Genomic DNA, 11,699 nt, shown 5'->3' on the forward strand with positions numbered 1-11,699 from the left:
AAAGATGTAGAACAGATTTCAGCTTTTGGGAGAAAGCAGTTTTGATACAAACTCCTTCAGCTGCATTTGTAATACATACAAAACCTCATTCATCTAGGAATTGAAAAAAAGGACATTTTAAAATATGTATGACTTCTAATTTTTTAATAAGAAAAATGTTAAATAAATTAGATAAAAATAAATAGGACTAAGAATATACACAATTACAGATAGTGGATATTCAGTGTTTGTCTAATTTATTTACAGTCATAAACCAAATTTTCTTCAAATTAGGCATAATTCTATTGGCAGTGGTTGTCAATCAGCACCAACAGTTTTGGCCCACCTGGACATGAAAAGATATTAACATTCAGCAATTAAGGTTGTTTATTGAATATTGATTTGACCTAAGACTCTATAAGTTAAAGTGCAGAAGTTTTAGGATCTCTTTCTCTCTCTCTCTCTCTCTCTCTCTCATATGTTTTGATTCTGGTATGAAGTTGTGGAATTTGTCTGTCAATATGGCTTTTCTACTGTAGATGACTATGTGGAGGGGTGTGAGTGAGGCATGTTGTCCTATCCACAACGGGAATGGCCATCTACCATCCCACAGGGGATTAGCCAATCTCAACAATCTACAAGAGGACTAGCTAGTCTTGCCAATAAATGGAACAGTTCTAGCTGCAGAAAATATGAATTCTTTTCTACCAGAAGGAATTATTTGCCTAACCAGAGGAGAGACCTCTTCCAACCCAGAAAAATGTAGGACATACTTTGGGATGACAGCAGCAGCAATGGCTGAATTGGAGATGCGAGATGGGACTTTGGGTGAGGGGGAACTAATACTGGAAGGACTGAGAACTTTACTGGGTAATTATGGGGAAAGCCAATATCGACAAGACTGAGAACTTTGCTGGAAAATTATGGGGGGAAAAAAAAAAAGAAAATTACGGGGGAAGCCAGTATTGGCAGAACTAAGTGGGAACAAAGTGGGAACACTTTGAGCCACAGAGTTGAGGTGCCTGTCTTGTTTTGGGAGTTGTCTCGACTGTATTTTGTTATTAACCTGAATTAAAACCTTTTAACTCCCTCAATTCAGTGTGGTCTGTAACCTATTACATTGGATTTTGGATCCAGTCAAGAAGTAAGATTGGTGTTGAGATGAGTAGAAGGAGGCATGTGAGCGTGGGAGACATGTCTGACCTCATGAGAGTAGATTTTGTGTTACGGCTGCTGTGTGTGGGGTTAATTTTTCCCTATGAAGTTGGTAAATGTCAGATATGGTGCTTCCCATGTGGTCTTTGCTCTTTTTATAGAAATGTTTTCTGATTTTGCTGGGAAAGCTTTAGCTTGATTTGTGGTTTAATTTCTCAAAAAATCAACTCTAGGGATTTCATTTCAAGAAGTGGAATATACCCGTTAAGCTTTTCCAGAGGACAATACATGCCCAGCACTCTACGATTCAGTATTTCCACCCCTGAACCCTTTTGACTGCAACATGTGGAGAAGCCTTGAAATTTTTTAAGCAAAAGGGAACAGGAGTGTACCTGCAGACAGTTTTGCAGAGCACAATACACCACTGTGCTCCCTGATCCAGGCACTACTGTCCCAAAACCCTGACTGCAACATGTGGAGAAGGCTTGGGATTTCTTAAACCAAATGAAAGGTGGGTACCCACCATGGTTCCAGAGAACAATATTCACCCCTATTCAGGCCCTTGGGCCTGCAGCACTCAAGCCAAAAATGGAGTACCAATATATAGGTTCTTTGCAGATTATCACCCTTCCCTGGGATATTACACATTTATAACAGCCCAATATCTACCAAGGAAAGATTCATATAATGCCAAGAAAGCTGCAGACAGCCTCAAACATTATGAAAAAAAAACCCCAAAACCCAAAAAACAAAACCAAAATAATTCTTTACCTAAAAAAACAAAACAAAACCCCCCAATGAATATCCCAGACACAGAGAACTAGAAGAAATAGGTTGATGTGGTATTATTTGAAAAGCTACAGAAGAAAGTGGAAATGATGGAAGAAACAATGGAAGCCAAGAAGAAAGCAAATACTCCAGAAACAGAGAACCAGAAGAAATACAGCAATGAGGAGCAACTTGAACAACTACAGAAGAAAATGCAAAAGATGGAAGAAAGAATTGCAACTATAGATAAAGAGTTACAAGAATTCAAAAAATCATCGCAAGACAGAGGGGTACAGAAAACACAGTATGAGATCTAGAATATTAATACCAAAATGGCAGAAGTGTCCAACACACTTGAAGGACAAAAACGTAGAAGAGTCAGTGAGCTGAAAGGCAAGAGCCTCAGTGGAAACAAACTAGGAAAAAAATCAGAAATGAGATGTAAAGAAAATATAAGAATCATGTGGGAAGACATCAAAAGAACAACATATGCATGACTGGAATTCCAGAACACAAGAGGGACAGGAAAATCACTGAGAAAATTGTGGAAGAGGCACCAGAAGAAAACTTCCCAGGTATTATGAAGAATTGAGAAATCCACATTCAAGCAGCTCAGTGAGCACCAAATAGTTTAGACCCCAAAAGAAAAACATCAAGTTATAGTTTAGTCAAATTAATAGAATACTTAAAGTGGGGAAAGAAATACAAAGAGTCATCTACAAAGGACAATAAGTTCTGAATTCTCAGTAGAACTCGTGAACAAGACAACAATGGGATGGTATAGAGAGAACACAGAAAGAAAATAATTGTCAGCCGAAGATTCTGTACCCAGCAAAGCTGTCCATCAAATATGAAGGAGAAAACAGAAGGAACTTAAGGAATCTGAGAAAACAAGAAATTTTAAAGAAAGTCTTCCACACAGAGACATCCAAGGAAAGTGGATGGACCAAGGTAACAAAAAACAACAAAAGATACACAGACAAATGGCAACAATAAAACCGCGCCAGCCAATAATCACACTTACTGTGAACGGTCTGAATGCACCAATTAAAGGACAAAGAATAGCAGAAGGGATTAAAATCCAAACAAACAAACCCATCAATATGTTGCCTACAAGACACACATCTAGGAAACAAGAAGAGAGACTCAAAATTAAAGGATTAAAAAAAAGTATCTTAAGCAAATGGCTACTAATCTGATAAAACAGAATTCAAGATCAAATCTTTTTACATAAAAGATAAGGGCACTATAAAATTATTAAAGACATAAGAGATCAAGAAGAAGACATAACTTTGGTCAATATCTAGGCACCAAATGATAGACCTGGGGGAGCTCTGGTGGCCTAGTGGTAGGAAGTTGCACTGCAATCCCAGAGGTGCACAGTTCAAATCCACCAGATGCTCTGCTGGAGAAGAAGGGACAATTTCCTTCTGTACCAGTCAGATCCGATTTGACGGTACACACACAAAAAAAATAAAATGAAAAATTAGAATGAAAAACAAAACCAAACCAAATGACAGACCTGTAAAATACATAAAATAACAGCTAACAGAATTCAAGACAGAAACAGACAGCACCACAACAGTGGTAGACTTTAACATACCACTCTCACCAGAGGACAAGTCAACTCAAAAGAAACATAATAAAGAGGCATTATGAGTTGAGTTTCCTTAGGTCCTTTCTTTCACCTGGGAAATAATGAAATAATACAAGTATCTTCTCAGACCACATGCCATAAAACTAGAAATTAGTAATAAGAGGACAAAGCTTTTAAAACCACCATGTGGAAGCTAAGTAATACCTTGCTAGAACACAACTGGGTTATAGAATAAAGAATAAAATAAAAAAGATCCTCGAACAAATGAAAAGAAAACATACCAAAACCTCTGGGATGCAGCAAGGCTCAGGGGACAGTTAATAGCAATAGGTACACACATAAAAAGAAGGAAGAAAAAAGCAAAATTAATGTTCTAACTCAATACCTCTATGAATCAGAAAAAGAACAACAATCTAATCCCACAGCTTCTAGAAATAAAGGAAATGATTAGGACAAGAGCTGGAATCAATGAGATAGAAGACAGAAAAACAACTGAAAGCATCAATAAGACCAGGAGCATGTTTTTCAAAAGGGTCAATAAAACTGGCAAACCTTTGGCAAACTTAGCAAAAGAAGAAAAAAAAAAAAAGGGAAGACACAGATAACTCAATTAAGAAACTATGGGGTTGGGTGGGAGGGGGATTGTATACTAATGAAAGAATTTTTCTCTTACTTTTCAAAGAGAAGAGCGAACTGGGGGGGATGGGTGGGCAGGGAGAAAAATGCAACAATCAATGAATGGAAATCCAAAATCTCCGTAAATGTTCATTAAAATTAATTTTTAAAAAGTAAAAAAAAAGGACATCACAACAGAACCAGAGGAAATGAAATTGATAATATCTGAGTATTACGAAAAGCTATACTCTGATATATTTGAAAACTTAGAGGAAATGGACAATTTCTTGAAACTGATGCCCTACCCAGATTGACAAAGACAGATGTAGAACACTTGAAAAGACCCGTCACAAAAGAAGAAATTGGACAGGTAATAAAAAGACTCTCACACAAAAATAGTTTTGGGCCAGTTGGCTTCATGGATGAATTTTACCAAACATTCAGAGATCTTCTTTAACAAAATCCTAGTCAATAGAATCCAAAAGCACATAAAAAAAAATAATTCATCATGACCAAGTGGGATTCATAACAGGTATACAAGGATGGTTCAACATAAGAAAAACAATCAATGTAATTCATCACATTAACAAAGCAAATAACAAGAACCATATGATCCTAGCAATTGATGAAGAAAAAGCCTTTGACAAAATATAATACCTTTTCCTGATTAAGACACCTAGCAAAACTGGAACAGAAGAGAATGTCCTCAACATAGTCAAAAGTATATATGCAAAACTAAGAGGCTATATCATTCTCAATGGAGATATGAACTGGGACCAGATAAGGAGGCTCACTGTCACCACCTGTATTCAATATTGTATTGAAAGTACTTGCTAGGGCAACATGGCAAAAGAAGAAAATAAGAGGCAACTAGATCGGCAGAGAGATGATGAAACCGTTGCTATATGCAGATGATATGAGAGTGTATACAGAAAACCCCAAGGATTCAACAACAAAACTTTTAGTGCTAGTAGACCAGTTTAGTAGAGTGGCAGGATATAAGATCAATATCCAAAAGTCAGTGGGATTCCTATACAGCAATAAAAAAAATAGAGAGAAAGAAACCAAGAAAGCAATACCATTTACAGTAGCCAAACACAAAATAGAGATACTTAGAAAAACTTTACAAGAGATACGAAACACCTGTACAAACAAAACTGCAAAACATTTCTGCAAGACACAATAAAAGACATAAATAAATGGGAAAATGTTCCCTGTTCATGAATAGAATAACTCAATATAATGAAAATCCTACCAAAAGCAATCCTAATACAGATATCAAGTTCAATTACAAAGAAATTGGAAAGGAAATTGTCAAGTTTATTAGGAGAGGAAAGTGACTTCAATAAGCCAACTACTCCTGAAAAACATAAACGAAGTGGGAGGTATAGCATTCCCTGATCTCAAAACCTATAGTAACTACAACAGCATGGTACTGGTACACAGACCAATGGACTGGAATCAAGAACCCAATAATTGACTATCTATGGTCAACTGATATTTGACAAGGAAACAAAACCTATGATATGGAGAAATGATAACCTCTTCAATAAATGGTGCGGGCAAAACTGCACTGCTACCCACACCTTTCAGAAAATCACAAAAATCATACACAAAAATCACCTCAAGGTGAATCAGAGACCTAGGAGTAAAGCTCAAAACCGTAAAAATTATAAGAGACAAAGTAGAACTAAGTTTATAAGGCCTAGCCTATGGCAAAAAGGGGCGGACAAATATAGTCAGGAAAAGATAAAATTGATGAATGAGACCTTTTAAAGATTAAACCCCTATGTGCATCAAGAACTTTTTTCCAATAGGGTGAAAATAAGACCTACTGACTGGGATAAAACACTGGGCAATACCATCTCGAGTAAGGGTCTCACAAGAAAAGCTTACAGAATCCTATAGTGCCTCCACAGAAAAAGATTGATAACCCGATTACAAAAATGGGCAAAAGTCTCTTCACAGAGGTGGACATCTAGGCCAATAGACACATGAAGACATGCTCAAAATCACTGGCAATAAGAGAGATGCAAATCAACACCACAATGAGAAACCATCTCACTCCAGTAGCAGTGGCAAAATTTAACAGGACAGCAAGCAAGAAATGTTGGAGAGGATGTGGAAAGACAGGAACTCTTCTACACTGCTGGTGGGATTCTAAAATGGCACAACCGCTCTGGAAAACAGTTGGGCATTTCCTCAAAAAGCTGAACACAGAAATTCCATATGACCTAGCTATTCCACTGCTAGGGATATACTCCAAGGAAAGAACTGAGACACAAAAGGAGATCTGTACACCAATGATCATAATGGCACTATTCACAATCGCAAGAACACAGAAATAGTCCAAAGTCCAACCACAATTGAATGGAATGAGAAATGGTGGGACATTGACATGACAGAATACATAGCATTCTGGAGCAATGCTTTAGAAAATGACTACGTAAGCTGGGAGAGAATGGAGAGCATTATGTGAGTGTCATTCGGGCAAATACAGCATAAGACCATTACTGTAGAAACAGATAACTAGTCAAATGTGTTATGAGGATTCAAAGAGGCAAAGGATGAAGATGGATGGGAGAAATCACAAGGTCATACAATTTGGTGGATGGAGGGATGGGGTAAAGGAAATGGGAAAGATCTGGCAGGGATCTGGAAAGACAGGCTAGTGGTGGGCATAAATCAATGATGATTAATTTAGAAAACATAATGAACGGGAATGATTGTATGAAAAACAATGTGAATGAAGGACCGTGTGAAACACAACCTATATGAACTTTGTAAGCAAACTCATATAAAAGAAAATTTTAGGATTGGGTCTGTCTGGGGGTCCCGGGGGAAGTGGAGATAGTGAAGGGGCAGCCGTTCGCCCTCACTACTCGCAGCTGCACTACGCCGGTGAGGAAGCATTCAGCGAGGTCAGCTCAGCTTAAGACCATGTGCACAAGACTTGGGTGGCCATCGAGATCAGCCCCTTTGAGCATCAGACCTACTGTCAGCGCAAACTGAGGAAGATCCAGATCTTGCTGCATTTCCACCATGAGAATGTCACTGGCATCCGAGATATCCTGCGAGCACCCACCCTGGAAGCCAGGAGGGACGTCTACATTGTGCAGGACCTCATGGAGACAGATCTGTACAAGCTGCTCAAAAGTCAACAGCTGAGCAATGACCACATCTGCTACTTCCTGTACCAGATATTGCGGGACCTCAAGTACATCCACTCTGCCAACGTGCTCCACCAAGACCTAAAGCCCTCCAACCTGCTCATCAAACACCACCTGTGATCTTAAGATCTGTGATTTTGGCCTGGCCCGGACTGCTGACCCTGAGCATGACCACACTGGCGTCCTGATTGAGTATGTGACTACACGCTGGTACCGGGCACCAGAGATCATGCTCAACTCTAAGGGCCACACCAAGTCCATTGACATCTGGTCCGTGGGCTGCATCCTGGCTGAGATGCTCTTTAACCGGCCCATCTTCCCCGGCAAGCACTACCTGGACCAGCTCAACCACATTCTGACTATTCTGGGCTCCCCATCCCAGGAAAACCTGAACTGTATCATCAACATGAAGGCCCGCAACTACCTGAAGTCTTTGCCAGCCAAGACCAAGGTGGCCTGGACCAAGCATTTCCCCAAGTCAGATAGATCCCAAAGCCTGGATGTTGACCTTTAACCCGAACAAACAGATCACAGTGGAGGAGGCACTGGCCCACCCCTACCTGGAGCAGTACTACGACCACACGGATGAGCCCGTGGCCGAGGAGCCCTTTACCTTCGACATGGAACTGGATGATCTGTGCAAGGAGCGGCTGAAAGAGCTCATCTTCCAGGAGACAGCTTGCTTCCAGCCTGGGGCACTTGAGGCCACCTAACTAGGGTGGACGCCCCTGCTTCCAAGGGCCTGGCCCTGCCTCCTGCCTGCCCCTCTCCTGGATTGTTAGCAAATGGACACTGTACCCAGCCCTGACCCTGGCAGCTCTGTCCAGGGCAGAGGGCGGGCCTGGCCACCTTCTCTCCCTTGTGCTGAGAGCTTCCTGCTTCCCGCAGGCCAACACCTTTCTCCCTCCCTCCAGGCCCTGAGGGGCTCAAGTGACCCCACAGCAAACCTTTTCCCCACTTGTTCTGCCTGAATCTATCCTGGCATCCTAGTCTCTGGTCGTTCTGAGTGCTCCTCCTGAACTTGTTGGTGGGGGGGTGCCAGGGCACTAAGGAGGGACTCCAGGCGAGCCTTGGCTTCACCTCATTAAAACCCCACACATTTTCCAGAAAGGAACATTCCTAAGTCTCAAGGGCTAGTACCCTTGAGAAGCAGGGCCCAGACCTAAGCCCCTCAGCCCCCCAAAAGCTGCCACATTTAATGCCCTGCTGCTTCTGTGTGTGGGTGATGAGAAGTGGAGGTGGGGGGCATGTGGCAAGCCCAGTGCCCGCTTCTCACCTTCCTGTGCCTGTATCTAACATATAAATATAGAGATGTCACATGGAAAAAAATAAAAAGAAAATTTTATTTAAAAAATGAACTTTACCATTAAATGAAAGAAATATCTTGTAGGAAGTCAGTCTTCCATATGGATTGAAACTCAACATCAAGAAAACATAGTCTCACTACTGGGCTGATTGGCAGCACCATGACGGAGAAGAGATAGAGATTGCTAACAATTTCAGTTTGCTAACTACAATTCAGATTTTTCAGACTGCAAACAGTTCAAATTGTTAACAATTCCAGGTCCATAATCAACACTCTTCAAACCAGCAGCCAGGAAATCAAGATGAACTGGAGTAGGAAAGTCTGCTGTCAGGGACCTCTCCAGAGTGCTTAAGTCCAAAGATATCAATTCAGAGACTAATGTGAACCTGATAGAGGTCATGGTCTTCACAATTACTTATGGAGACAGGGAAGCAATTACTTACTATGCATCACAGAGCTGGACAATGACTAAGAATGGCAGAAGAAGAATCGACGCCTTTGAGTTGTGGTGCTGGAGAAGAGTACTGAATATACCATGAACTGCCAAGAGAACAAATAGGTCTGTCCTGGAGAGGATAAAACGAAGTAGCTCTCGGGAGGCAAAGATTTTGAAGACCATCTCACTTCTTTTGGTCATGTTTTGGGAGGAACCAGCCCTTGGAGAAGGACATCTTGCTTGGAAGGGTAGGGGGACAACACAGTAAAGGAAGTTTCTGGATAGATGGTTTGACACAGGGACTGCGGGTACTGAATGCAGCTTTGTCAAAGACAATGAGATTGGCTCAGGATAGGACAAGGTTCAGAGCTGCTGTACGTAGTCGCTGAGTTGCAGGTGACTTGAATATAACAACCAAAACCACCACCACCACAAAATGTTAAAATCAAAACAGACATAAGAATTATTATTTATGTATGTGTCAGGGCAGCAGAGCTTGCTCCCATCCCCTCCCCCCTTTTCCCCCAGCACACTCCCTTTCCAAACACCGGTTAAGATAATGATCAAAGCACAGCTGCAACTCTTTTATATCTCTGTTAAGAGCTGCAGAAACTGTTTCCACCTCTCTCTCTCTCAGGAATAACTATCCATGATTCCTGACTTGCTCCCTTCTCTTGTATCAAACAGCCGCGAACAGCCTCCCAATTTCCTTGTTAAAGTAATATAAAACTCCACTGTAACTTTAAGTGGCTGCTGATCTCTGCTTTGGAGGCAGCCTGGCAGTTTCTCCTCAATAAACTGTGTTTCCTGGCCTGACCTGGGTCCTGTCCTTCCTCGGCGACCTTATAGTATGCAGGGGTACTAGTTCATTAGCAAGAGGTTATCCACACTAAAACAGAAAAATGCAGAGTAAAGTTACCTGTTTTAGAGATTTTTCTATCTCAGGTCTGCTTTTAAGAATAAAAAGCTGTTTAACTTCTGACACAATTTGGTTTTTAGAAGATCCTAAAATATAACTGAAATATAACAAAGTAAAAGATGAAATGTGAACAAATAGAAAAGGTATGTTATTTAATAATAATAAAACTTTTAAATATATTACAACATATTTAAGCACCAAGTAAACAAATAGCACTATCTTAATTAACAAAAAGTTATCTAAATTAAGTTGTACTACATAAAATCATGAGAGTTTTTTCTCTGTAACAGCTTTGTCCTTATTTTCTTATAAATTTTCTCCTTACTGGGAATAAACGTACTTTTCTTTCTTTTTTTTTTTTAAAGCAAGCTCGATGGCGAAATGACGATACCTGTAGTCAAAATTGCCAGGGCAAGTTAAATTATCCTGAAAAAGTCACTGAAGTCTTGATTTCTTGTTTTTTATAGTTTCTTGTTTTGTCTTGAAAGCACAAGTGTGCTATCAAAGTTGACTTTTAATAACATTACATTCTAAAGTCAACACTTGATTACCCAAGTTTAGGTAACTTCAACAGTTATCTACCAAGTGTAGTTTTGCTCAACTCTCTAAGGAGCCCTGCGGCATAATGTCTTATATGTTGGGCTGCTAAAGAAAAGGTTGGTAGTTCAAATCCATCAGCCATCTGGGGTAGTAAGATGAGGCCATCTTTTCCCATAAAGATTTTCAGTGGCAGAAATTTGGTAGCGGGTTGTTTTGAGTTGGAATCAACTCAACAGCAATAGTTTCTGATTTCTAGGGTCACAAGGTGAATAAGCAGCATGGAATACTATAGTTCAGGAGTACTGAATATTGGAAAAACTGGTCTGGCAATGGAGAAAAGAGGCCAAATGGGAGTAACCAAATAAAAATCTAAGCTATAAGAAGAAGAGGACAGTATTTTCCAAAAGAAAATTTGAATCTTTTATTATTTTACACATCTTTATCACTTACATGCAATGATTTTATTGAGTTATTTCTTTTGTCAAAGAATAGTATTCCCTTAGAAATCCTATACACGTCATATCCCTCAAAAATTGCAAGGTAGGCAGAAAACAATTAACATTCTGTTTAAGACAAATAAATGAGATGGAAAACTTAAATGACATTCAGTTATCAATAAAACTATAAACAGACACTCTCAAGAGCATCCTCTTCCAAAGAAAGTCAGAAATTAAAACATTAGAAACCTAATCCAAGAGGTAGCTCTTACCCTAAATTCAACAGTTAAGGAAAAATAGCTTCAATACTACAATCTCTTGTGAAATATCTTTGACACATTTTTTTCTTATACACTAGCTTTAATGCCAGAGATTATTACCTGAAGTCATATTTTTTTTTTTTTTTTATATTTGTGTGCGTGTACCGTCAAATCAGATCTGACTGGTACAGGAGGATATTGCGCCTCCTTCTCTGGCAGAGCGTCTGGTGGATTCGAACCTTGTTCCTCTGGGATTGTAGTGCAGCTTCTTGCCACTAGGCCACCAGAGCTCCCCCTGAAGTCATATTTTAACCAAACAATATTGATTTAGTTGTAACATTTTCAATACCAATTTCTTTGCCAACTTAACTTTTCTGAAAATTTAATTAAGTAATCACATATCTATATATCACACTTACCTTTCAATGGCATCAACATTGAGGCAAAACAAGTCTCTCTTGAAATCAAGACTCCTGGGTGTGCATCTGTAGATATGGCCAAGCTGGAGTAAGCATCC

The 11,699-nt window shown here is 39.8% G+C and overlaps 2 pseudogenes; one reads left to right on the plus strand and one right to left on the minus strand.

The window, feature by feature from the left end:
* Positions 1-18: 18 nt before the first annotated feature.
* LOC102876779 overlaps positions 19-11,699 on the minus strand; it is a 28,724-nt pseudogene continuing 17,043 nt past the window's right edge.
* On the plus strand, positions 774-7,997 carry LOC102857716 (annotated as a pseudogene).

The sequence above is a fragment of the Elephantulus edwardii genome, unplaced genomic scaffold, assembly GCF_000299155.1.
Source record: "Elephantulus edwardii isolate Elephantulus edwardi_28Jun2011 unplaced genomic scaffold, EleEdw1.0 scaffold00151, whole genome shotgun sequence".
NCBI classification, from domain to species: Eukaryota; Metazoa; Chordata; class Mammalia; order Macroscelidea; family Macroscelididae; genus Elephantulus; species Elephantulus edwardii.